This window comes from Mauremys reevesii, linkage group 17 (assembly GCF_016161935.1).
Source record: "Mauremys reevesii isolate NIE-2019 linkage group 17, ASM1616193v1, whole genome shotgun sequence".
NCBI classification, from domain to species: Eukaryota; Metazoa; Chordata; order Testudines; family Geoemydidae; genus Mauremys; species Mauremys reevesii.
This window is the reverse complement of record NC_052639.1, coordinates 9,679,391-9,706,735: the sequence shown is the minus strand read 5'-3', so window position 1 is coordinate 9,706,735 and position 27,345 is coordinate 9,679,391. Positions and strand designations below refer to the sequence as shown.

The 27,345-nt window shown below is 57.8% G+C and overlaps 1 long non-coding RNA gene, 1 other non-coding gene and 1 pseudogene across 4 annotated transcripts in view; 1 reads left to right on the top strand and 2 right to left on the bottom strand.

Annotated features, from left to right (window-relative positions):
• LOC120384957 overlaps positions 1-27,345 on the bottom strand; it is a 394,265-nt pseudogene that overhangs the window by 223,027 nt on the left and 143,893 nt on the right.
• The window catches only part of LOC120385107, a 78,845-nt gene that overhangs the window by 2,696 nt on the left and 48,804 nt on the right, over positions 1-27,345 (bottom strand). The window contains exons 1-3 of one of the 3 annotated variants that reach the window (XR_005589268.1): positions 7,752-8,216; positions 3,485-3,644; positions 1,568-2,360 (exon numbers count right to left, since the gene is read on the bottom strand). This is a non-coding gene — a long non-coding RNA (uncharacterized LOC120385107). Of the gene's footprint in view, positions 1-1,433; positions 2,361-3,484; positions 3,645-7,751; positions 8,217-27,345 lie in introns of those variants that run through there. The other 2 variants (XR_005589267.1, XR_005589266.1) reach the window with 2 other exon arrangements.
• On the top strand, positions 8,193-8,274 carry TRNAL-CAA. The gene has a single exon. It is a non-coding gene; the product is annotated as a tRNA-Leu (tRNA).

The window sequence follows — 27,345 nt, the reverse complement described above, 5'->3', positions numbered from 1 at the left end:
TCAGAGTCTGCCCCTGAGGCCTGGAGATGCGGAGGTAGCAATATCCCACTGGGGTTCACTCTGGTTCTGGACCAGAAATGGACTGAACTAGTTGTTGTCCTGGGGACAGCTCAGGTGGTTTAAAACACACTGCCGTGGTTCTAGAGAGGGGGATTGGGGAGACAGAGAAGATGTCATGGGGAGGTTGTAGGGAGCATAGGCACCGACTCTGTGGGTGCCGCAGGGCTTGAGCACCCACAGGGAAAAATTAGTGGGTGCTCTGCACCCACCAGAAGCCAAGCTCCCTTCACCCCCCACCCAACTCACCTCCTCCTCCTGCCCTGAGCACGCCACGTCCCCACTCCTCTGCCTACCTCCCAGTGCTTCCCGCCGCCACACAGCTGTAGCAAGCTCCGGGAGGGAGGGGGGAAGAGGCAGGGGCGGGGGCGGAGATTTGGGGAAGGAGTTGGACGAGGGGCAGGGGTGGAGGTGGGGTGGGGTGGGGCCGGGGCCGAGGGGGGTTGAGCACCCACTGGCGCCAGTAGAAGGTGGTGCCTATGGTAGGGAGAGGAGAAGCTGAAGACTGGAAAGGGAACGTGAGGCTTTACTGGGGAGGGAGATGCTGGAAGGAAATGGAGGGTGAAAGACAGGGAAAGGGGGTAAGGAAAGTAGAGAGAGAGGTGTTGCCGGCCCAAAAAAGGCCTGAGGCAGCAAACAGTGGTTCGTTGCCCGGTGTGCGTCGCACTAATTATCACACCAGGGTGGAGAATGCAGAAAAAGTTTATTTGAGCCCAAGTAAGGTGCCAGGGAGGTATTTACAATCTCAAATCCTGCACACACAGATACAAGCTGTGTGTGTCTTTTTATACATGACTTCAATAAGGCATTCTCATTACCCCCCACTAGTTTCCTCCCCCCTACTATATAGTACATACAGTGTATAATTAACAATTACATTAAACAGGTTAAATCATTCTTGACAGCAAACAATTTATCTTGTAACTTTTCAAGGCTGTTACCTTGGTTTACTTCTGAATTTATTACCTTGCCTCCCCTCCCCTCTTTCTAAACTAAACAGGAGATAGTAAAAAAGGGGCCCTATCTTCTGGTGTCTTACACTGATAAGAAGCTGTTACACATTCCATTCTCAATACTAGCCTGAGAGTTCAATCAGAGTTTAGACATGGAGGCACTATGGACAAACATAAAATAACTTTGGTCCATTCAGGCCTGGTACAGAAAAGCTTCATTAACACTGTGTTTTTCTACCCTCCTAAGTTATCTAGGGATATGCCTAATGGCACCAACAGAGGGAATAAAACTGTTCAATATTATGGAAAGTGATTGTGTTTTCTTAACTCAGTCCCTTTGTTCATGAAAAAAACTAGTTTGAGGCCTTAAATTATTCTTGCAGGTTTTGGACACTCTCTTCTCTGTGTTCTGATTATTACACTATCCTTGAATTGTTTGGAATTCTCACATTGCCTGACTGTAAATATAGCATGTATTTGAAAGCCTGTTCTTTCTGTTCGGTATTTTCTTTTCTCTCTCTTTCTTTCAAGCTGTTTGTTGTTTAAAGGAGCAGCACCTTTTTTTCCTGCATGAGCTCCGGACTGTGTGCTGGGCATCCCAGGTCTGCAGGCTGATGGGATCTCACCAGTCTGTGCTTGTGGCCCTGTGCCAGTCTACCTAGGGAATACCAGCAGCTCTGCCAGTTCTACTGAGCAGCATAGGCCAGTGTGAGTCTGCCATGCCAGGGTCCTCCTTCTCCTCCTGCTCCATCATACAGTCCATCAGGTACCTTAGGTGGGGCAGAATAGTCCTCTCAAATGTTCACCAGCACTTCAAGGAAGCGCTGTCCTTTTTCTGATGCAGGAGTGAAAGTGCAAGCGAGAGGATTTCTTCAAAAGGTGCCTTCTCCATGTTGCTGGCTCTGGTAGCTTGGCACACACAGACCAAAATCACTCCTCGGCTGTCTGTGTTGGCGGGCTGTTCCAACTTCCTGTAACAAGAAGGGTGGGCAGAAAAGTTTCGCTGCACTGTAACATGCTCAAAGGGCCACAGCGGCCACATTTCAGGCTGGTGTTGGGGAATCTGGGCTAGGGTTGGTTGGACTCAGATCTACATGCTGCAGTGTGGACACCAGAGCCCCAGATTTGAGCCTAGGTTAGAAATGTCTTAATGTAGGGTTAAGAACCAGTATAGATGCTCAAGCCCAGGGTTCTCCGACATGGGCCAGCTGCCTCCAGACCCAAAATCCTTGGGCTTACATTGCAGTGTAGACAAACCCAGAGTGACATACATGCATATCCTCATTAGAGTGCAGTGACACAACCAGTTCAGGAGAAAAAAAATTCCATGACTATCTTCAAAAATCACATCTGGAAAATGAAAGGGAAATAAACAAGGAAATACTTTGATATGCTTTATTTACATAAAGATCCTCTGCCCCAGCCAGAGCCCTCATCCCCCCTGCACCCTAATCCTCTGCCCCAGCCCTGAGCCCCCCCACATCATGAACCCCTCATCCTCAGCCCCACAGCCCTCACCTCTGTACTCCCTTTTATCCCCAAACTCTCTCCCAGAGGGTGCACCCCCTCCCCGTTCCCACATACCCCTTCCCAACCCCAAACTCCCTCCCAAAGCCTGCATCCTTCACCCCCTCCTGCACACCCACCCCCTGCCCCAGCCCAGAGCCTGCACCCAGCACCCAAACTCCATCCCAAAGCCTGCACCCTGCACCCCTCCTGCACCCTAATCCCCAGCCCAGGATATGCACCCGACCTCCCCCCCCGAACCTCCTCCCAGAGCCTTAGGCAGGTGGGGGCAGAGTTTGGGGGGGTGGAGTTGGGGTGCGGGTTCTGGGCACCACCAAAATTTCTACAAACTTGCCACCCGTGGCCCTAGGAGCACAAGCAGTGACAGTGGTGGGGGTGAGTGTGCTGCTGGGGGGAGCAGGAAAGGGGGGCTCCTCCCCCAGAGCTTGCTGCTGCCGGCAGGGAAAGGGCCGAGGGGAGTCGTCCTCTCTGGCCCCTGTCCCAGAGCAACACCCTGCACCCCAAACTCATCCCCAGCCCTGCCCCACCCCAGAGCCCACACCCCCAGCCAGAGCTTTCACCCCCCCCACTGCCCCCTCTGCCCCCACCACAAACCCTTCATCTCCGGTCCCAACCACAGCCCTCATCCCCCTGCACGCTGACCCTCTCCCCCAGCCCTGAGCCCCTCCCATTCCCAGCCCCAGCCAGAGCCCTCACCCTGAGCCCCTCCCACACTCCAAACCCCTCAGCTTCAGCCACAGTCCTCACCCCTGCACCCCGTCCCTCTGCACCCCACCCACCGTACCCCTTACCCCCCCCCAACGCGCGCCCACAGCCAGCCCCCCCATTCCCCTGCCCCAGCCTAGGGCCTGCACCCCAGACCTCCTCCCTCACCCAAACTCCCTCCCAGAGCCGGCGGCAGAGTTTGGGCAGAGCGGGTTCTGGGCACCACCAAAATTTCTACAAACCTGCTCCCCCTCCCCCCTCTCAGGGTTATGACTGATCCAGTGTCAAATCGCTCAGGATTGTCGGGCAGATCCTGCCGGGTGTGTCCCCATCTCACATGTCTCCGATCCTCAGACAGGGCGAGCTGGGGATGAGCCGTGTCTGGATCCAGAGTCACCGTCACTGGGGACAGAGAGAATCGGAGCGTTAGGGGCAGAGCTCAGCCCTGGGGGAGGCGGGGACCATTTCTCACACTCCCCAGCAGCCCTGGTCTGGCTGGGACAGGCCTGGATCCCAGGGAGCTGCCTCTGTCCTGGGCGCCTGACACTGAGCAGAGACGTCACTGCAGTTCTCAGCCTGGGCAATGGGACCCACGTTTGTACATTGCCATGGTTACAGAGGCTGCAGCTCCCTGCTCCCCAGCTGGCTGTAGCTCAGATGGCAGAGTCTGGAGCATAGGTGCCGACTCCGTGGGTGCTCTGAAAAATTGGGCAGCTCCCCACCCCTCTGCCCAGCTCACCTCCACCTCCGCTCCGCCTCCTCCCCTGAGCGCACCGCGTGCCCGCTTCCCCCCCCAGCTCCCAGCACTTGCACCTGTTTCGCTCGGCCGGGAGGGAGGGGGCAGGAGGGGGAAGGCAGCACGCTCGGGGAAGAGGTGGGGCCGGGACGGGGATTTGCAGAAGGGGTCCAATAGGGGCAGGGAGGGGGCTGAGACTTTGGGGAAGGGGTTGGAATGGGGGTGGGGACCGGGGGGAGTCGGGGTGGGGCCCGGGGGCACGAGCACCCACCGGCACTGGGGGAAGTTGGTGTCTATGGTCTGGAGAGGAAAAGGGTCACAGAGATGAGAGCACCTGGTCTCTGATTTACAACGCCAGCCTGGGGAGCTGCTTCTCTGCCCTGAGTGCCTGGGACCCAGCAGAGATGCCCTGGCAGCTCCTCTCCCCCTGCTGGGACCTGCTGTGAGGGCTGCAGAAACTGCCTCTCTCCCCCCTTCCCTGCTGGGGCTGCTCCTCGGAGGGTGAGAGAGGAGGAACCTGAGGTTGTGCAGAGGGGAGTGAGAGGAGGGAGGCACCAGATATAAACCCAGGGGGAAGCTGCACGCTGAGCCCATCAGTGCAGGTTCTCAGCATTTAGTGTTTGTGTTTCTATTTCTTGGGCGGGTGGGGGGTGTCACAGTCGGTGTTGGGTTGGTTTGTGTCTTTACCTACTTGTTTATAAAACTGTCTTCATGCATTTTTTTTCTCTGAAGTGAAAAGCTTAATCCTTTCTCAATAAGCTGGCCAAATGCTTCACTGATACAACTCAGAAGCAAACAGTGAAATACAAGTACAGAGCCAATATTCATAACTTCAAATACAAGAATGATACACACAGCATAAGCATAACCAGCAAATGACAACCTGTTCATAGACACCTCACTTCACCATCTTTGTACAAGATTTGTTGCAACTATATGACAGTGGTTGCAATAATGGTCTATATGGTCATAGTTCAATTAGATAAGGTCACACCCCTATCTGCTCTCAATGGACTTGCCTGGGAACGTTCCATCTGGAGTCTAGGTCGTGGCTTCTGCTGTGACTAAGCGAAATCAGGCATGGACGTGGGACGTGCCCATGTGACTGCAAACACCATCTCGTTACCTGTCATTTTCCACTCTCTCCACTGAGGGCTTTGTTTGAAACAATGGGGGTTTCCATCCACAAGCTATAAAAAGCCCTGGACACATCTCCATTTGGCCTCTTTCCTGCTCAGACCTCTTGATGATGACCTTATACTAATGGGAGCGTTCTAACCAAAGGACTGAGGACCTTCCAATGATTCAGAAGCAACCAGAGACTTAAAAAGCCAACAGTTTATTCCATCACTGCTACAAGCGTGATTCAAGAACTTTGCAATTCTTGTATGTATTTGATTCCTTCAACCAATTTTAACCTTCCTTCCTTCCTTTCCAGAAATAAACCTTTATATTTTAGATACTAAAGGGCTGGCAACAGCATGATTACTGGGCTCAGATCTGAGTTGTATATTATTGACCTGGGTATGTGGCTGGTCCTTTCAGATCAGAAGAACCCTTTCGGTTGATGAAATTGGATTCCAATAACCACTCATCAGTAATTTCAGTGGTTTTGGTGGCGATATAAAGCCTGGAATGACTAAGGAGGCTGCTTTTCTGACTTCTCGTTAGCAAGTGTGGTGAAACAGAAGTTAACTTTTGTTGCTGGGTTGATTTATCTTATGGGAGCAAAATCACCATTTTGGGGGTATGTCTGCCCCATTTCTCGGCACTTTGGCCTGAATTTGGTATTCTCAGTTGTGACCCACTAGGGCACAGTGAGAGATGGCTTTTGCTCCTCTGCCTACTGCTAATGACAGTGAAGCTGCAAGACAAAGTCAACAGCAGAGCCAGAGCCAGAAGCTGCATCTTCTATCTTTGCTGTTCTCGTCTTTCCCCGTTTGGGTGCGTTTGCCTTATCTTGCCACCTAGGAAATGGGATTGGACTTTAACAAGAGACACCACAACAGTGACAGCTCCAGCCCATCTCAGCTAATCTCTCTGATCTCCCCAGGACAGCTGTTACCTTCTTCAAAACCACCCAAGAGACCATCACAGAAGGAACTTTCCTTCTAAAAACTCTCCCAGCTGAAGAGAAAGGGCACAGGGGATGCTGTTAAAGACAAGCCTTACTGACTCCTTTACATTTCCATTGCTTTAACTCTGTCTCTGTTTCTCTCTGTGTTTCAGTAACACACTAGCAGGGATGTGAGGTGTGTTTGCCATGGGACTAAGCGGGCTGAAGTCTCTCTCTACCAAACCGCCAGCCTTGTTTCCCCCGTTCAGTGTTGGACGGTGACAAGGGCACGTTAACACCTTTCACTCTTTCGGGGACCTTGAGCCTGTTTAAATGACCACAGAAGTTCCTGCCCCCTGTGTGAGTGGCATGGGGGACTGAGCGTCTTTTCTCCTTTCTCCCCTCTAGGATGCCAGAAGCCCCATAGACGGGGCGTGGCTCCTCCCCCTGCACACGCCATTAGTCTGGCCACAGGCTGAGACAACACAACTGTCCCAGGGCACAACTGCAACGTGGTGAAGGTGACATGTGGGTCGCAATCTCCTTTGGTTTATTACAAACCCGGGTTTCTGCATTTCCTACAAAACTAAATCTGTTTTCTAAATCGCTTCTCTGCTCAGGCTGCGGCTACGCCCCCTTGTGTCGGTAGAACGTATGTCGCTCAGGGGTGTGAATGAGCCACCCCGCGAGTGACACAGTTACACTGACCCAAGCGCCGGTGTGGGCAGGGCTATGTCGCTGGGAGAGCTTCTCCTGCCAACATGGCTACGGCTCTCGCTGGGGGTAGCGAATCTCAGCGGCTACACTCAAGAGCTAACGGCGGGGCCGCTGCACCGGTGCCAGCGTGAGCTCCCCAGAGCAGCCACCACCTCAGGGCAGGGACGATGGCCCTGACTGGGGACACAGTACGGGCCTGTCACCTCCAGGGCACTGGGTTCTCTTCTGCCCCCGGCAGGAGTGAACAAACGTCTGTATGACGTGGTGACCGTTCACGGACCGGTGAGGAATGAGCTGGTGTGAGGGGAGCTGATCTCAGTCCAGTGGCAGGTGGGCAGATGGCCACAGAACAATGACCAGCAGGAACACTGGAATCTATTGGCCATCAAAGCATGGAGGCCGAGGAGTGAATTGCCCACGGGACCGAACTCATCCTGTCCCCAGAGCTGGTCTCCGTAAATCGGGGTGAAGCACATTGACGGGACACCTCGGGGAAGCTTGCACAGCCATTGCTGGGGCTGCAGCTATTCTGTGGCTGGATACACAGAGACTCATTCTCCAGTCCCTCAATTCAGCATTTCTCACGGGCAAGAAATTCAGAGTAAAATACGACAATAAAATATGATAATGATTAATGGGGAAAAACCTGTTTCTTTCTAGGTGTGAAACAGGGAAGTTCCAGCAGCTGGAGGACACGTCTCCTGATCTGGAAATCAGTCTTGGTTATTGGTGCCAAGAAAGCCAGTGCTCTGAAGGAGACTGAGGAAAATCAAAGGTACCGAGAAGGGAGTTAGGGGTAAACGTTTCGGACTTCCGGAAGTGACGGGCTCTGACCAATTAGTGGCAATAGATACTAACATAGAACTGAAACAAATCAGAGTGAACCAATAAATTATCATTCCTGACTCAGGGGAAAAGGCTGGGTGGGGCCATGTGCCAAGGCAACAGCAAACGGTTCATAATCTGTAGTCATTTGAATGTGATTCATTTTTCCACTAACAAGTTTCTCTGAAGTGGTGAGAAATCCAGGGTCCGGGGAAGGGAGCCGTGGCCCATTCTCCTGTCGGACAGTCCAGTCGTGGCTTAGTCCTGTTTATAGATGGAGAAAAGAGTCCAGTACAAACAGTTTAATCCAGCGAGAAAGTCAGTCCATTGGCGGATAGAGCCGGGAGCTGGTGGGGGGCAGAGCTGGATTCTACCTCACTGTCTGACCTTGGTCAGGTCAGGTCACCTCTCCCTGTCTCGGTCGTTACAGTGTGGAGAGGAACAACGACAGACCCCACAGGAGGGTGCTGGTTTGGTGCTTAACCACACGGCGAAGGAACGAGAGCCCCAAATTCCCCCTGGTGCTTTGGGAGCCGGGTTTGCTGTTTGAATTCTGCAGTTCAGATGACGTCAGGCCTGGGCGTTTCTCTGGCCTTAGGGGCCTGCTTTGCTCACAGCTGTGATGGCTGAGTAGCTAAGGTGTTAGACTCAAAATCCAAGAGGGTTTCCCTGCGCAGGTTCAAATCCTGCTCACAGCAAGGCCAGTGTTTTAGCCACAGCCCGTCTAAGAGGCCAGGGGCAGCTGAGTCTCCCCCAAACGGCCGCCCATGCAGGGGGGAACACTGGGGATGTGGGGCAGGTCACCCCTCCGTGGGCCCATTGTCATCTTTCGAGTGCTGGAAGCGAAGCTCCAGAGAAGTGGGGGCTCCGCTCTGCCTCTTAACCCGATGCCCTGCTCTGCCTCCTCCCATCCCCCCTCTGCCTCGTCCCCCAAGGCCGGCGCCCCACCCCCGCTGGGCCTTTTCCCCTGAGCCCCCTCCCTCTCTCTGCCTCTTCCTGCCCCTGCTGCGCCTCCTGCCCCAAGGACCCTCCCCACCCCCCGCTCACCTAAGGCAGGAAAAAGCGATGGGTGCCTGGCCCCATGGCAGCCCCCCTTAGGGGAAAGGGGCAGAGAGGAGAAAGCAGCAGGTGAGTGGCGTCTTAGATCATAGAACTGGAAGGGACCTCAGCTAATCCAACCCCCTGCTCAGAGCAGGACCAATCCCCAGACAGATTTTTACCCCAGTTCCCAAAACGACCTCCTCAAGGATTGAATTCCCAACCGTGGGTTTAGCAGGCCAATGCTCAAACCACTGAGCTGTCCTCTTGGGGGAAGTGAGGGGCAGGTAGGGGGTCTGGGGGAGGGGGCGGAGGGCAGTGAACAGCAAGTGGGTGGGGCCTCAGGGGAAGAGGATGAGCAGGGGCAGGGCCTCTGTGGCCGGGCCATGGTCTGGGCACCGGTGGCCCCCCAACTTCTAGGGGTCACTCATCTGAAACCCAGGATGAAGTGACATGGGCCTGAGTCTTGTTGGGGCTGAGGCTACATCACACCTTTACCTTCGGGGCTCTACCGCAGCATAAAGCCCCCAGACACGGCCAGAGACAGGGCAAGGGGCCTCAGCACGGGAGAGAGTCAGGCCCAGAGTTAGACGAGGGGGGCAGAGAATAGTCTTCATTCTGGTTAGTTACACGGCACCCTTGCTAGAAATCCTTTCTGTATTTTCTCCAGGTCACTCCCTGACGCTGTAGTGCTGCCCCGTTCCCCCGTTTGTGCCATTGAATTGTCAGGTTCTGTCAAATAATAGCAGCAATCCAGCCATAAACACGACAGCCTGAAATCTCAGCTCTCCCCCTCCCCTCGCGCTAAAGAGAGAGAGGAGACCCAGGCAGCCAGTTTCTCTGGGACAGAAGACAAAGGACAGAGGCTTGTGGGAAGATGAGATCGGATGCTTGGCTGGAAAGAGGGGGCGTCTGGACTGGGGAGAGAAAACAGCCAGAGCCCACATGGATGCAGGAGAGACCTAGCTGGACTGTGCAGAGGGAGGTTAGGCCTGAGGCCCTGAGAGTTTCCTGTGCTATGTTCAGATGCTCAATAAACCCCTCTCTTACACTGGCTGAGCATCACTGCAGTCTAGAGATCGGGGCTGCATTCTTCCTCTGGGAGTAGAGGCCCCAGGGTCCAGAGGGAGGGGACTCCCTGAGGGGCCCATGGCAGACAGGCATGCTCAGGTCTCAGAGAAGTGCCTTTCACGGAGGCAGAGGGGCCTTTACCCTCGAGAGAGAGTGAATCTCCAGGAAGGGCTGTCACACTGAAGGGGGTTCCTTCCAAGGACTGTACGGGGCTGAGAGACTGCACAAGTCCTGGGAGGCAGTGACACCATCCATGAATAGATAAACAGAGGCTGGAAAGGGAGGTGATTCAGCTGTAGTGAGACTGATACTGGAACACTGCATCCCGTTCTGGTGTCCACGTTTCAAAAATAACGTTTTAAAAACTGGAGAGGGTGCAGAAAAGAGCCATATTTGAGGGATGGAGAAGATGTCTTATAAGGAGGCATTGAAAAGCTCAATCTGTTTAGAGGTGAGCTGATTGCAGTGTGCAAGTGCCTTCGCGAGAGAAAACACCAAGTATTTAAAGGGCTCTTTAGTCTTGCAAAGAAAGGCATAACAAGAACCAATGGCTGGAAGCAGAAATCAGAAAAATTCTCATTGTAGCAAGGCAAGATTTGTAAGAGGGAGGGTGATTCATCACTGGAACAAGCTGCCAAGAGAAGTGATGGATTCTGCATCTCTTGATGTCTTCCAATGAAGACTAGAGGCCTTTGGGAAGGTGCTTTAGTCAAAAAGAAGCTATTGTGATACACAGATGGGCTAGGATATGCAGGGAGTCAGATTAGATGCTCTAATGGTTCCTTCTGGCCTTAAGGTTACTAATTTATGAAAAACTGATGTTTTATTGTGTAGCGGCTCCATCCACAGACTGAACAGTCATTGAGTGCGGTGATTCAGGGGAAACAACTCAAACACCCAACGAGGCTGGCCAGGGGCAGGACATCAGCTTTGAGGGGAGGGGTGGGTGTGGCAGTGACATCACAAAGGCCTTTTGCAGGAACTCGGCCTATTGGGCAAAGGTGGTGGGGAGGGGGTGACCTCACAGAGAGACCCCGACATCAGCCGGGCAGGACCAAGGTGCAGGGCCAGGCCTGTCTCTGAGACCCCCCGGCTTTGCTGCCGCAAGTCTCCTTCGCGAGGTCTCTCCTGGAGGGCTGAGAGAGAATTAGGATTCACGGCTGTGAGCATGAGGAGGAACCTCTGTGGAGTTTTCTCCTTTCCTGCCACTGACTGTGCCGAAAACAAACTTCCCTTTGAGAAGGTAAGAGGCTGAGAGAGGTTTGGAACCTGTTCAGTCTGATCCACCTGGCGCAGGCAGCATTCTAGGCCCAGGAAACACTGGCTTCAGGTGGCAGAATTTGATTTCCTACCTAGGGTTTGATGGTTGGAATCCCTGGGGACATTGGGGTTTGTCCTTTTTGGTTTCCCTTTTCCTCTTTCCTCCCTCCTTTCTCTTGCTTCTTTTCCCCCTTTCCCCTGCTTCTCTCCCTCTACCAAGGAGGGGTGTGTGGAGTGCGGGCAGGGCAGGGGTATTGCTCTCATTGCGGGAGGTCCTCACCAAGAGGTGGGGATGGATCTGCGAGTGATCTCCTCTGATGGTGACCTGGGCCGTCCTTTGGGACATCTGGTGAGACCCCTCAGCCTCCCGCCCCTCAGAGTCTCAGTGCTGATTGGCCGAGCAGGGGGCTATCGACAGCGAGGAGACTCAGGTCCTTTTGGTCTTTTTTCATATCAGGCAAAGAAGTCACAACCAATCCAATGTACGGGATTAATCTTGCTGCTTCTCTCCATTAATTGTCTCTTGGCAGTTCATGATTTCCTCTAATGTTCTAAGTTTTCTAAAATACTTGCTGAATAATTATTATGAACCACTGTTGGTCTGTAGCTCACTTGAGAGCACTTTATTCTGATCAGTCAATGTATGAAATTCAAGATGTGACAGGTAGGTTGAAAGTCAGGAGCAGTGTTTCCTCTAATTTGTTATGTTCAGGTGCGGAATGAATTGTGTTGTGCGCACCAATATGGAGGTGAGGTGTGACACTCTCCTGTATATTGGTGCACGTTACAAAATTCATTCTGCACATGGACGGTGTGTGGCAACGCTGCTGCCGGCTCCAGGCCCCGCACAGGACCATGGTGGCGCAGCCCAGGACAGCGGCAGCACTACCAGCCCTGCTCTGCGGACTCCTGGCATCGCTCAGGGGTGGGGCACGGGCAGAAGGAGGCAGGACCTTGGGGGAAGGGGGGTGGGATAGGACCTGGGCCGCACCCCCCTAGGGATGGCCTTGGTGGCAATATCAGGCCCACCCCCGTGGCAGGGCCAGGCTAGAACCAGCTAAGGCCGGAGATGGGGGGAAAAACTGCACTGGCAGGAGCCCCTCCCTGGCCACTGCCTGCGTGGTGCTAAAGATGGAGCTATGCAGCTTACAGAAATATTTTTTTTGGGAGGGAGTGGGGGTGGCAAAGGGGGATTTGAACCCTGGTCTCCCACATCCTGGTCAAATACTTTAAATGCTGTAAGAGAGCCAGCAGCACCGTGACCTCTTCCTGCTCTGGTGGATTGTTTTGTACCGAATGGCCTAAGCACCTAACCCCAGGTGAGGGGCTCCCAAGCAGACCAAGGTCCTCTCTCCAAGCCAGACCTGGATGCCTAAGCTCCAGAGAAGGGTGGGGCTCAGGACACACCCTCATCAGCATTTCCCATTGTGGTGGAGATGCCCAGCATGCTGGGTTTTGTGGGTCCTACTTTCAGGCACCTCCTTCTTCCCATTGATTGTACAGGAGCCTGGGTGCCTAACTCAGGCTTTGTGGATTCTAGTGACTTTTAGCTGCCTAAAAGTTTGGTGCTGTGAGGTTCCTTTGTGATCCAGGCCTTAGTTCTTTTACTCCGTAGCTGGGGTGAGTGAGTTTCACCCCAGCTGCCAGGAGCTGCATCACTGCCTAGGACAGGGTCGGCAACCTTTCAGCAGTGGTGTGCTGAGTCTTCGTGTATACACTCTAATTTAAGGCTTCACGTGCCGGTAATACGCTTTAGAAGGTCTCTCTGTAAGTCTGTAATATAGAACCAAACTACTGTTATATGTAAAGTAAACAAAGTTTTCAAAATGTTTCAGAAGCTTTATTTAAAATTAAATTAAAATGCAGATCTTATTAGTTTAGTGTGACCCTTGCCCTTGCTTTTCCTTGCTGAGTTTTCCAATGTCTGGCACGGATTTGGATACTTTAAGCTGCGCACAAGCTTCTGAGAGATCACTTGTTAACCGGCTCTGAGGGGGACAGAGGACAGATTTCATGTGTGAAAATACCTGTTCACACAGGTACGTGGATCCAAATGCTGAAAGCATTGCAAACGCAATTTTCTTCAAACAGTTAAATTTCACAGGCAGTGACGTCCAGCAGGTCAGAATAGAGGCCCCATGATCTCTCTCGGTAGCTTCAAGTGCACTCCCCAGATCCACAAACTTTGATGTCCACAATTCTGAGCTTTTTAACTGAATGAGCTGCATTTTGAAATCTTCAGCACCCATCCACTGAAATACAGACAAATCCAAGTCGCTTTCGTTGAACTTTTCAGATTTAATTAGAAAAGAAAGCATTGGGCCAAATCGCTTGAAATCGGTCAGAAAATTCTGATTCCAATTTTTGCATGTACTTTCCAATCTCATTGACACTGACAGTGCAACGTGTCAATAGCTCTTTGATGAGTTGGAAGTAGCGGACAGTAGAAGTTTGAATATCCTTGGAAAAAACTGCTAGTTTCACAACAAATGCTTTCCAGGCTTCATAAAGATCCAGAATTGTTTGCCCTGCACCCTGGAGACAGAGGTTGCCTTCGTTTAGGTGAGCGGTGATATCGGTTAGAAACATGAGCTTACGCAGCCATTTGTCATCCAGTTCGGGGTAGTTTTGTTCTTTTTCTGACAAAAAGACCATGATTGCATCAAAACAGTTTACACAGCCCACCAAAACCTTGCCACGACTTAGCCACCGAATGTTGCTGGGAAGAGGGAATTCGTTATAAGCACTGTCCATCTCTTCTAGCAGTGCTTGAAATTGTCTGTGAGTCAAAGCAGATTGAGCAACAAGAAATTCACAATTCGCACCACTGTATTCGTCACATTATTAAGTTCTGAATTAGAAATTTTAGCACACAGGTTTTCTTGATGGATGATACAGTGCAATTTGACTGTCAGACGGCCAATTTGATCTTCAAGTAACTTTACAAATCCCTTCTGTTTTCCGACCATGGCAGGAGCACCATCTGTTGTCACACAGAATATTTTTCTGATGTCAACTCCTCGTTCTTTCAAAACTTTCCAGTATATCTTCCCCCTTTGTTGTGCCACTCCACACAGGGGTTTTAGGCAACAAAGTTCCTCTTGGATTTCATCAGAAGCACAACTGCCGAACGTCGTTTATATCCACGCTCTCATCAACTGCCACACTAAACACTGCTGTGTCTTTCAATGCAGTCGTCTGCTTTTCCTTAATGTTTTCTGCGATTTCACTTCTGCGTCTCTCAACCGTTAAGAACATAAGAACATAAGAAAGGCCGTACCGGGTCAGACCAAAGGTCCATCTAGCCCAGTATCTGTCTACCGACAGTGGCCAATGCCAGGTGCCCTGAGGGAGTGAACCTAACAGGCAATGATCAAGTGATCTCTCTCCTGCCATCCATCTCCATCCTCTGACGAACAGAGGCTAGGGACACCATTCTTACCCATCCTGGCTAATAGCCATTTATGGACTTAGCCACCATGAATTTATCCAGTCCCCTTTTAAACATTGTTATAGTCCTAGCCTTCACAACCTCCTCAGGTAAGGAGTTCCACAAGTTGAGAAGAAGAACTTCCTTTATTTGTTTTAAACCTGCTGCCTATTAATTTCATTTGGTGACCCCTAGTTCTTGTATTATGGGAATAAGTAAATAACTTTTCCTTATCCACTTTCTCAACATCACTCATGATTTTATATACCTCTATCATGTCCCCTTAGTCTTTTCCAAACTGAAGAGTCCTAGCCTCTTTAATCTTTCCTCATATGGGACCCTCTCTAAACCCCGACTCATTTTAGTTGCTGTTTTCTGAACCTTTACTCGTGCTAGACTATCGTGTTTGAGGTGAGGAGACCACATCTGTACACAGAGATGTACACATCTGGACTCTGCCGTTCGGCCAGAGATGGGCTCAGCTCGCCCCCGCTCTGGGGTTTCAGCCGCTGGCTCCTGCCAGCTGGGGTCTCAGCCCCCTGCCAGCCTGAGGTTCCTTCCCCCAGGCCAGCAGCGGGTGCTGAGTGGGGCTGCGGCAGGGGCCAGCAGCGGGAACCCCAGAGTGGCGGCAAGGGGCCATCAAAAATTGGCTCGCGTGCCGTAGGTTGCTGACCCCTGGCCTAGAGTCTCGCTCCAGTTCAACAAGTGCTGGGGCCAGGCTGGAAAGTGACTCTGCAGCAATGGCTCCTGCTCTGCCCCTGAGTGTCTGCGCGGCGCAGAGCTGCTGCCCCAGCGCCCCCAGGCTCCCCCCGTTAGCAGGGGCTGTAGCTGCTGGGGAGGAAACGCCCCCGGGAATGCAGGACAGTGAGCGGCTCCTCATGCAGGAGGGGGGGGAGCCTGGAAGGGGCAGCTGGAGCAATCAGTGCGGAGGGAGGGGCCGGGCACCCAGCCTTGCCCTGCAGCCCCCCCCCCCCGGGGCAGACTGACTTGCCTGGGAGAGGGGAGGGGCAGGGAGAGTGTCGTGAGTGGGGGTGGCTCCCCTCCTGCCCAGCGGAGGGGGCGCCCTCGCAGGCACCCAAGTGGGCGGAGCCACCCCCACCAGTCCCCGCCCCCCGGAAGTCAAGGGGCGGGACAGGAAGTAGAAATGCCGGCCGCCAGCGCTCAGTCCGGGCCCAGCCGCTGCCGGGAGCAGACGTGCCGGCGGGAGCTCCTGACTGGGAACCCTCCAGGGCCCGAGGCAGCTGCCCTGACTGGCCGGAGCTTCCCTGCGCCCGCTACGAGGAGGAGCCGCCGGAGCCTCCCCGCCCCTGCTGTTACCCGGAGGAGCCGCCCCAGCCCGCCTGGCCGGGCTTCCCCGAGGAGCTGCCGGACCTGCCACCAAGCCCTGGTCCCCAGGAGCCCGTGCTGGTGGACTGGCCTGGGACCGATGCCACGGCCGAGCTAGGCCCTGAGGGGGGGGGAGGCCGGGGTAGCCGACTCTGTCAGGCTGCAGACGCAGACGAGCCCATGTCCGTGTTTGGCGGTCTGGACCCCACTGACCAGCGGCGGTGAGAGCTGCTGCCTAGGGCCCCTGGCTGGGACACAGGGGAGTGGGTGGCCTCAGGTCCCCTGCCACCCCACGCACGGGGCAGTTTTCCCCCCCCAAAGGGACCTGGGCCTATAGAGCTACAGTTTATTTGCCGCTCAGCCCCTGCCACAAAGGGCCTGGGCTCTCTGACCTGTTTATTTGCCGCTCAGCCCCTGCCACAAAGGGCCTGGGCTCTCTGACCTGTTTATTTGCAGCTCAGCCCCTGCCACAAAGGGCCTGGGCTCTCTGACCTGTTTATTTGCCGCTCAGCCCCTGCCACAAAGGGCCTGGGCTCTCTGACCTGTTTATTTGCCGCTCAGCCCCTGCCACAAAGGGCCTGGGCTCTCTGACCTGTTTATTTGCTGCTCAGCCCCTGCCACAAAGGGCCTGAGCTCCGCGTACTGTATTTCAGCTCAGCCCCTGCACCAGAGGGCCTGAGCTTCCTAAACATTGTTTACTGTTGTTCAGCTGAGTCACAAGGCGTGTCTGCCTTCTCTCCATGGGTCAGTTGTGTAGCTGATGGTCCTTAATGGGCCCTCAAGCAGGCTAAGCAGATCTAACACCAGCTTGTCTGGGATATCACCCAGAAGCACATCACCAACTTGAAATACAGACAGTATAGAGCCAATATACATAACTTCAACTAAAAGTGATACATGCACACAGACAGCATAATCATAACCAGCAACCCATAACCTGGTCTTAGACGCCTTATATGACCCCCTTTACCTAAGATTTGGTGCCACTACAGGACCTTGGTTGCAACCCATGTTCTATATGGTCCCAATTTATATCAATAACGTCACAGAGGGACAAGGAGCTCTCCCCTTCTCTCTGTTCCCTGCAGCCTCCTGGCCAGGGTGGGGTGGGATTCTGCTCCTCTGTCCCTCCCAGACCCATCCTACTGTGCTTCATCCCCCATGAATGGTGGGGCTGTGGCTGGGGCAGCAGGCACTGAGTGGGGGGCACCTGTTATTTCAGGGGCCGGTGAGCTTCGAGGAGGTGGCTGTGTATTTCCCCACGGGGCAGGGGGCTCTGCTGGACCCCGCTCAGAGAGCCCTCTACAGGGACGTCCTGCAGGAGAACTATGGGACTGTACTTGGCATTGTATGATGGAGGGGCTAGCCCTCAACTAAGTAGCACTCGATAGGCAAGGGACATGGGTCCCAACCCCCCTTCCCCCAGCCAATGAATTGAGAGAGGCTGAGGATAGATATTTGTGTCTGGTATCATGGGCCCCTTCTGAGAGCCCTAAACACGACTTTTACTCCTCTTCTCTCCAGCATGCCATAGTAGAGTGAATTGTGACTACTGAGCTAAAGTGACTGATACTTGCTTTCAGCCTTAGACCTACTTTGCGCTAGTGCTGCACTAGTGCTGAGGCTCCCTCGCTAACAGCTAAATTCACTGAGAGCTGAGGTCACTAAAGAGCTGAGATCACTGAGAACTGTGTTAAGTGGGGGGAGGCTGGAAGACAAGTTGGTGAGTGGCTTGCACAGAGGGTTGGAGAGCAGAGACGCATGGCGAATAGAGTAGATAGTGGAGAGCCTTGGAGAGTGGTGCGGATAGCAGGGTGGCTGGCGGAGAGGAGAGGATAGCAGAGTGGCTGGCGGAGAGGAGCGGATAGCAGGGTGGCTGGCGGAGAGGAGCGGATAGCAGGGTGGCTGGCGGAGAGGAGCGGATAGCAGGGTGGCTGGCGGAGAGGAGCGGATAGCAGGGTGGCTGGCGGAGAGGAGAGGAAAGGAGAGTGGCTGGCGGAGAGGAGCGGATAGCAGGGTGGGTGACACGGAGGAGCGGATAGCAGGGTGGCTGGCGGAGAGGAGCGGATAGCAGGGTGGCTGGCGGAGAGGAGCGGATAGCAGGGTGGCTGGCGGAGAGGAGCGGATAGCAGGGTGGCTGACGGAGAGGAGCGGATAGCAGGGTGGCTGGCGGAGAGGAGCGGATAGCAGGGTGGCTGACAGAGAGGAGCGGATAGCAGGGTGGCTGGCGGAGAGGAGCGGATAGCAGGGTGGCTGACACAGAGGAGCGGATAGCAGGGTGGCTGGCGGAGAGGAGCGGATAGCAGGGTGGCTGGCGGAGAGGAGCGGATAGCAGGGTGGCTGACGGAGAGGAGCGGATAGCAGGGTGGCTGGCGGAGAGGAGCGGATAGCAGGGTGGCTGGCGGAGAGGAGCGGATAGCAGGGTGGCTGGGGGAGAGGAGCGGATAGCAGGGTGGCTGACGGAGAGGAGCGGATAGCAGGGTGGCTGGCGGAGAGGAGCGGATAGCAGAGTGGCTGACGGAGAGGAGCGGATAGCAGGGTGGCTGACGGAGAGGAGCGGATAGCAGGGTGGCTGGCGGAGAGGAGCGGATAGCAGGGTGGCTGACTCAGAGGAGCGGATAGCAGGGTGGCTGGCGGAGAGGAGCGGATAGCAGAGTGGGTGACACAGAGGAGCGGATAGCAGGGTGGCTGACGGAGAGGAGCGGATAGATAGCAGGGTGGCTGGCGGAGAGGAGCGGATAGCAGGGTGGCTGGCGGAGAGGAGCGGATAGCAGGGTGGCTGGCGGAGAGGAGCGGATAGCAGGGTGGCTGGCGGAGAGGAGCGGATAGCAGGGTGGCTGACGGAGAGGAGCGGATAGCAGGGTGGCTGGCGGAGAGGAGCGGATAGCAGGGTGGCTGACGGAGAGGAGCGGATAGCAGAGTGGCTGGCGGAGGGGAGCGGATAGCAGTGTGGCTGCCGGAGAGGAGCGGATAGCAGGGTGGCTGACGGAGAGGAGCGGATAGCAGGGTGGCTGGCGGAGAGGAGCGGATAGCAGGGTGGCTGACGGAGAGGAGCGGATAGCAGGGTGGCTGACGGAGAGGAGCGGATAGCAGGGTGGCTGGCGGAGAGGAGCGGATAGCAGGGTGGCTGACGGAGAGGAGCGGATAGCAGGGTGGCTGACGGAGGAGCGGATAGCAGGTGGCTGACGGAGAGGAGCGGATAGCAGGGTGGCTGACGGAGAGGAGCGGATAGCAGGGTGGCTGGCGGAGAGGAGCGGATAGCAGGGTGGCTGTCTGATAGGAGCGGATAGCAGGTTGGGTGACGGAGAGGAGCGGATAGCAGGGTGGCTGGCGGAGAGGAGCGGATAGCAGGGTGGCTGACGGAGAGGAGCGGATAGCAGGGTGGCTGGGAGAGAGGAGCGGATAGCAGGGTGGCTGACGGAGAGGAGCGGATAGCAGGGTGGCTGACTCAGAGGAGCGGATAGCAGGGTGGCTGACGGAGAGGAGCGGATAGCAGGGTGGCTGACTCAGAGGAGCGGATAGCAGGGTGGCTGACGGAGAGGAGCGGATAGCAGGGTGGCTGACGGAGAGGAGCGGATAGCAGGGTGGCTGGCGGAGGAGAGCGGATAGCAGAGTGGCTGACGGAGAGGAGCGGATAGCAGGGTGGCTGGCGGAGAGGAGCGGATAGCAGGGTGGCTGACGGAGAGGAGCGGATAGCAGGGTGGCTGACGGAGAGGAGCGGATAGCAGGGTGGCTGACGGAGAGGAGCGGATAGCAGGGTGGCTGACGGAGAGGAGCGGATAGCAGGGTGGCTGACGGAGAGGAGCGGATAGCAGGGTGGCTGACGGAGAGGAGCGGATAGCAGGGTGGCTGGCGGAGAGGAGCGGATAGCAGGGTGGCTGCCGGAGAGGAGCGGATAGCAGGGTGGCTGTCTGAGAGGAGCGGATAGCAGTGTGGGTGACCCAGAGGAGCGGATAGCAGGGTGGCTGACGGAGAGGAGCGGATAGCAGGGTGGCTGGCGGAGAGGAGCGGATAGCAGGGTGGCTGACTAAGAGGAGCGGATAGCAGGGTGGCTGACGGAGAGGAGCGGATAGCAGGGTGGCTGACGGAGAGGAGCGGATAGCAGGGTGGCTGACGGAGAGGAGCGGATAGCAGGGTGGCTGGCGGAGAGGAGCGGATAGCAGGGTGGCTGGCGGAGAGGAGCGGATAGCAGGGTGGCTGACTCAGAGGAGCGGATAGCAGGGTGGCTGACGGAGAGGAGCGGATAGCAGGGTGGCTGACGGAGAGGAGCGGATAGCAGGGTGGCTGACGGAGAGGAGCGGATAGCAGGGTGGCTGGCGGAGAGGAGCGGATAGCAGAGTGGCTGACGGAGAGGAGCGGATAGCAGGGTGGCTGGCGGAGAGGAGCGGATAGCAGGGTGGCTGGCGGAGAGGAGCGGATAGCAGGGTGGCTGACGGAGAGGAGCGGATAGCAGGGTGGCTGACGGAGAGGAGCGGATAGCAGGGTGGCTGACGGAGAGGAGCGGATAGCAGGGTGGCTGACGGAGAGGAGCGGATAGCAGGGTGGCTGACGGAGAGGAGCGGATAGCAGGGTGGCTGGCGGAGAGGAGCGGATAGCAGGGTGGCTGACTCAGAGGAGCGGATAGCAGGGTGGCTGACGGAGAGGAGCGGATAGCAGGGTGGCTGACTCAGAGGAGCGGATAGCAGGGTGGCTGACTCAGAGGAGCGGATAGCAGGGTGGCTGACGGAGAGGAGCGGATAGCAGGGTGGCTGACGGAGAGGAGCGGATAGCAGGGTGGCTGGCGGAGAGGAGCGGATAGCAGAGTGGCTGACGGACAGGAGCGGATAGCAGGGTCCCTGGCGGAGAGGAGCGAATAGCAGGGTGGCTGGCGGAAAGGAGCGGATAGCAGAGTGGCTGACGGAGAGGAGCGGATAGCAGAGTGGCTGACGGAGAGGAGCGGATAGCAGGGTGGCTGACGGAGAGGAGCGGATAGCAGGGTGGCTGACGGAGAGGAGCGGATAGCAGGGTGGCTGGCGGAGAGGAGCGGATAGCAGGGTGGCTGGCGGAGAGGAGCGGATAGCAGGGTGGCTGACGGAGAGGAGCGGATAGCAGGGTGGCTGGCGGAGAGGAGCGGATAGCAGGGTGGCTGACGGAGAGGAGCGGATAGCAGGGTGGCTGACTCAGAGGAGCGGATAGCAGGGTGGCTGGCGGAGAGGAGCGGATAGCAGGGTGGCTGGCGGAGAGGAGCGGATAGCAGAGTGGCTAACTCAGAGGAGCGGATAGCAGGGTGGCTGACGGAGAGGAGCGGATAGCAGGGTGGCTGACGGAGAGGAGCGGATAGCAGGGTGGCTGACGGAGAGGAGCGGATAGCAGAGTGGCTGACGGAGAGGAGCGGATAGCAGGGTGGCTGGCGGAGAGGAGCGGATAGCAGGGTGGCTGACGGAGAGGAGCGGATAGCAGGGTGGCTGACGGAGAGGAGCGGATAGCAGGGTGGCTGACGGAGAGGAGCGGATAGCAGGGTGGCTGGCGGAGAGGAGCGGATAGCAGGGTGGCTGGCGGAGAGGAGCGGATAGCAGGGTGGCTGACGGAGAGGAGCTGATAGAAGAGTGGCTGACTCAGAGGAGCGGATAGCAGGGTGGCTGACGGAGAGGAGCGGATAGCAGGGTGGCTGGCGGAGAGGAGCGGATAGCAGGGTGGCTGGCGGAGAGGAGCGGATAGCAGGGTGGCTGACGGAGAGGAGCGGATAGCAGGGTGGCTGACGGAGAGGAGCGGATAGCAGGGTGGCTGGCGGAGAGGAGCGGATAGCAGGGTGGCTGACGGAGAGGAGCGGATAGCAGGGTGGCTGACGGAGAGGAGCGGATAGCAGGGTGGCTGACGGAGAGGAGCGGATAGCAGGGTGGCTGGCGGAGAGGAGCGGATAGCAGGGTGGCTGGCGGAGAGGAGCGGATAGCAGGGTGGCTGGCGGAGAGGAGCGGATAGCAGGGTGGCTGACGGAGAGGAGCTGATAGCAGGGTGGCTGACGGAGAGGAGCTGATAGCAGGGTGGCTGGCGGAGAGGAGCGGATAGCAGGGTGGCTGGCGGAGAGGAGCGGATAGCAGGGTGGCTGGGGGAGAGGAGCGGATAGCAGGGTGGCTGACGGAGAGGAGCGGATAGCAGGGTGGCTGACGGAGAGGAGCGGATAGCAGGGTGGCTGACGGAGAGGAGCGGATAGCAGGGTGGCTGACGGAGAGGAGCGGATAGCAGGGTGGCTGGCGGAGAGGAGCGGATAGCAGGGTGGCTGACGGAGAGGAGCGGATAGCAGGGTGGCTGGCGGAGAGGAGCGGATAGCAGGGTGGCTGTCGGAGAGGGGCGGATACCAGGGTGGCTGATGGAGAGGAGCGGATAGCAGCCAGGCTGGCGGAGGAGCGGATAGCAGGGTGGCTGGCGGAGAGGAGCGGATAGCAGGGTGGCTGTCGGAGAGGAGCGGATAGCAGGGTGGCTGGCGGAGAGGAGCGGATAGCAGGGTGGCTGACGGAGAGGAGCGGATAGCAGGATGGCTGGCGGAGAGGAGCGGATAGCAGGGTGGCTGACGGAGAGGAGCGGATAGCAGGGTGGCTGGCGGAGAGGAGCGGATAGCAGGGTGGCTGGCGGAGAGGAGCGGATAGCAGGGTGGCTGTCTGAGAGGAGCGGATAGCAGGGTGGCTGACGGAGAGGAGCGGATAGCAGGGTGGCTGACGGAGAGGAGCGGATAGCAGGGTGGCTGGCGGAGAGGAGCGGATAGCAGAGTGGCTGACTCAGAGGAGCGGATATCAGGGTGGCTGGCGGAGAGGAGCGGATAGCAGAGTGGCTGACTCAGAGGAGCGGATAGCAGGGTGGCTGACGGAGAGGAGCGGATAGCAGGGTGGCTGGCGGAGAGGAGCGGATAGCAGGGTGGCTGGCGGAGAGGAGCGGATAGCAGGGTGGCTGGCGGAGAGGAGCGGATAGCAGGGTGGCTGACGGAGAGGAGCGGATAGCAGGGTGGCTGACGGAGAGGAGCGGATAGCAGGGTGGCTGGCGGAGAGGAGCGGATAGCAGGGTGGCTGACGGAGAGGAGCGGATAGCAGGGTGGCTGACGGAGAGGAGCGGATAGCAGGGTGGCTGGAGGAGAGGAGCGGATAGCAGGGTGGCTGGCGGAGAGGAGCGGATAGCAGGGTGGCTGGCGGAGAGGAGAGGAGCGGATAGCAGGGTGGCTGACTCAGAGGAGCGGATAGCAGGGTGGCTGACGGAGAGGAGCGGATAGCAGGGTGGCTGACGGAGAGGAGCGGATAGCAGGGTGGCTGACGGAGAGGAGCGGATAGCAGGGTGGCTGACGGAGAGGAGCGGATAGCAGGGTGGCTGGCGGAGAGGAGCGGATAGCAGAGTGGCTGACGGAGAGGAGCGGATAGCAGGGTGGCAGAGAGGAGCGGATAGCAGGGTGGCTGGCGGAGAGGAGCGGATAGCAGAGTGGCTGACGGAGAGGAGCGGATAGCAGGGTGGCTGACGGAGAGGAGCGGATAGCAGGGTGGCTGACGGAGGAGAGCGGATAGCAGGGTGTCTGGCGGAGAAGAGCGGATAGCAGGGTGGCTGACGGAGAGGAGCGGATAGCAGGGTGGCTGACGGAGAGGAGCGGATATCAGGGTGGCTGACGGAGAGGAGCGGATAGCAGGGTGGCTGGCGGAGAGGAGCGGATAGCAGGGTGGCTGACGGAGAGGAGCGGATAGCAGGGTGGCTGACTCAGAGGAGCGGATAGCAGGGTGGCTGACGGAGAGGAGCGGATAGCAGGGTGGCTGACGGAGAGGAGCGGATAGCAGGGTGGCTGGCGGAGAGGAGCGGATAGCAGGGTGGCTGACTCAGAGGAGCGGATAGCAGAGTGGCTGACTCAGAGGAGCGGATAGCAGGGTGGCTGACGGAGAGGAGCGGATAGCAGGGTGGCTGACGGAGAGGAGCGGATAGCAGGGTGGCTGACGGAGAGGAGCGGATAGCAGGGTGGCTGACGGAGAGGAGCGGATAGCAGGGTGGCTGACGGAGAGGAGCGGATAGCAGGGTGGCTGACGGAGAGGAGCGGATAGCAGGGTGGCTGACGGAGAGGAGCGGATAGCAGGGTGGCTGGCGGAGAGGAGCGGATAGCAGGGTGGCTGACGGAGAGGAGCGGATAGCAGGGTGGCTGACGGAGAGGAGCGGATAGCATGGTGGCTGACGGAGAGGAGCGGATAGCAGGGTGGCTGGCGGAGAGGAGCGGATAGCAGGGTGGCTGACGGAGAGGAGCGGATAGCAGGGTGGCTGACGGAGAGGAACGGATAGCAGGGTGGCTGGCGGAGAGGAGCGGATAGCAGGGTGGCTGACGGAGAGGAGCGGATAGCAGGGTGGCTGAAGGAGAGGAGCGGATAGCAGGGTGGCTGACGGAGAGGAGCGGATAGCAGGGTGGCTGACGGAGAGGAGCGGATAGCAGGGTGGCTGGCGGAGAGGAGCGGATAGCAGGGTGGCTGACGGAGAGGAGCGGATAGCAGGGTGGCTGACGGAGAGGAGCGGATAGCAGGGTGGCTGACGGAGAGGAGCGGATAGCAGGGTGGCTGACGGAGAGGAGCGGATAGCAGGGTGGCTGACTCAGAGGAGCGGATAGCAGGGTGGCTGACGGAGAGGAGCGGATAGCAGGGTGGCTGGCGGAGAGGAGCGGATAGCAGAGTGGCTGACGGAGAGGAGCGGATAGCAGGGTGGCTGGCGGAGAGGAGCGGATAGCAGGGTGGCTGGCGGAGAGGAGCGGATAGCAGAGTGGCTGACGGAGAGGAGCGGATAGCAGGGTGGCTGACGGAGAGGAGCGGATAGCAGGGTGGCTGACGGAGAGGAGCGGATAGCAGGGTGGCTGACGGAGAGGAGCGGATAGCAGGGTGGCTGGCGGAGAGGAGCGGATAGCAGGGTGGCTGGCGGAGAGGAGCGGATAGCAGGGTGGCTGACGGAGAGGAGCGGATAGCAGGGTGGCTAACGGAGAGGAGCGGATAGCAGGGTGGCTGACGGAGAGGAGCGGATAGCAGGGTGGCTGACGGAGAGGAGCGGATAGCAGGGTGGCTGGCGGAGAGGAGCGGATAGCAGGGTGGGTGACACAGAGGAGCGGATAGCAGGGTGGCTGACGGAGAGGAGCGGATAGCAGGGTGGCTGACGGAGAGGAGCGGATAGCAGGGTGGCTGACGGAGAGGAGCGGATAGCAGAGTGGCTGACGGAGAGGAGCGGATAGCAGAGTGGCTGACGGAGAGGAGCGGATAGCAGGGTGGCTGACGGAGAGGAGCGGATAGCAGGGTGGCTGACGGAGAGGAGCGGATAGCAGGGTGGCTGACGGAGAGGAGCGGATAGCAGGGTGGCTGGCTGAGAGGAGCGGATAGCAGGGTGGCTGGCGGAGAGGAGCGGATAGCAGGGTGGCTGGCGGAGAGGAGCGGATAGCAGGGTGGCTGACGGAGAGGAGCGGATAGCAGAGTGGCTGACTCAGAGGAGCGGATAGCAGGGTGGCTGACGGAGAGGAGCGGATAGCAGGGTGGCTGACGGAGAGGAGCGGATAGCAGGGTGGCTGACGGAGAGGAGCGGATAGCAGGGTGGCTGACGGAGAGGAGCGGATAGCAGGGTGGCTGGCGGAGAGGAGCGGATAGCAGGGTGGCTGACGGAGAGGAGCGGATAGCAGGGTGGCTGACGGAGAGGAGCGGATAGCAGGGTGGCTGGCGGAGAGGAGCGGATAGCAGAGTGGCTGACTCAGAGGAGCGGATAGCAGGGTGGCTGGCGGAGAGGAGCGGATAGCAGGGTGGCTGGCGGAGAGGAGCGGATAGCAGGGTGGCTGGCGTAGAGGAGCGGATAGCAGGGTGGCTGGCGGAGAGGAGCGGATAGCAGGGTGGCTGGCGGAGAGGAGCGGATAGCAGGGTGGCTGGCGGAAAGGAGCGGATAGAAGGGTGGCTTGTGGAAAGGGGCGGATAGCAGGGTGGCTGGCGGAGAGGAGCGGATAGCAGGGTGGCTGACTCAGAGGAGCGGATAGGAGGGTGGCTGACGGAGAGGAGCGGATAGCAGGGTGGCTGGCGGAGAGGAGCGGATAGCAGGGTGGCTGGCGGAGAGGAGCGGATAGCAGGGTGGCTGACGGAGAGGAGCGGATAGCAGGGTGGCTGGTGGAGAGGAGCGGATAGCAGGGTGGCTGGCGGAGAGGAGCGGATAGCAGGGTGGCTGACGGAGAGGAGCGGATAGCAGGGTGGCTGACGGAGAGGAGCGGATAGCAGGGTGGCTGACGGAGAGGAGCGGATAGCAGGGTGGCTGGCGGAGAGGAGCGGATAGCAGGGTGGCTGACGGAGAGGAGCGGATAGCAGAGTGGCTGACTCAGAGGAGCGGATAGCAGGGTGGCTGGCGGAGAGGAGCGGATAGCAGGGTGGCTGGCGGAGAGGAGCGGATAGCAGGATGGCTGGCGGAGAGGAGCGGATAGCAGGGTGGCTGGCGGAGAGGAGCGGATAGAAGGCAGGCTGGCGGAGAGGAGCGGATAGCAGGGTGGCTGACGGAGAGGAGCGGATAGCAGGGTGGCTGGCGGAGAGGAGCGGATAGCAGTGTGGCTGACGGAGAGGAGCGGATAGCAGGGTGGCTGGCGGAGAGGAGCGGATAGCAGGGTGGCTGAATGAGAGGAGCGGATAGCAGGGTGGCTGTATCAGAGGAGCGGATAGCAGGGTGGCTGGCGGAGAGGAGCGGATAGCAGGGTGGCTGGCGGAGAGGAGCGGATAGCAGGGTGGCTGACGGAGAGAAGCGGATAGCAGGGTGGCTGACGGAGAGGAGCGGATAGATAGCAGGGTGGCTGACGGAGAGGAGCGGATAGATAGCAGGGTGGCTGGCGGAGAGGAGCGGATAGATAGCAGGGTGGCTGGCGGAGAGGAGCGGATAGCAGGGTGGCTGACGGAGAGGAGCGGATAGCAGGGTGGCTGACGGAGAGGAGCGGATAGCAGGGTGGCTGGCGGAGAGGAGCGGATAGCAGGGTGGCTGGTAGAGAGGAGCGGATAGCAGGGTGGCTGGCGGAGAGGAGCGGATAGCAGAGTGGCCGACTCTGAGGAGCGGATAGCAGGGTGGCTGACGGAGAGGAGCGGATAGCAGGGTGGCTGACGGAGAGGAGCGGATAGCAGGGTGGCTGACTCAGAGGAGCGGATAGCAGGGTGGCTGACGGAGAGGAGCGGATAGCAGGGTGGCTGACTCAGAGGAGCGGATAGCAGGGTGGCTGACGGAGAGGAGCGGATAGCAGGGTGGCTGACGGAGAGGAGCGGATAGCAGGGTGGCTGGCGGAGAGGAGCGGATAGCAGGGTGGCTGACGGAGAGGAGCGGATAGCAGGGTGGCTGGCGGAGAGGAGCGGATAGCAGGGTGGCTGGCGGAGAGGAGCGGATAGCAGAGTGGCTGATGGAGAGGAGCGGATAGCAGAGTGGCTGACGGAGAGGAGCGGATAGCAGGGTGGCTGACGGAGAGGAGCGGATAGCAGGGTGGCTGGCGGAGAGGAGCGGATAGCAGGGTGGCTGACGGAGAGGAGCGGATAGCAGGGTGGCTGACGGAGAGGAGCGGATAGCAGGGTGGCTGACGGAGAGGAGCGGATAGCAGGGTGGCTGACTCAGAGGAGCGGATAGCAGGGTGGCTGACGGAGAGGAGCGGATAGCAGGGTGGCTGGCGGAGAGG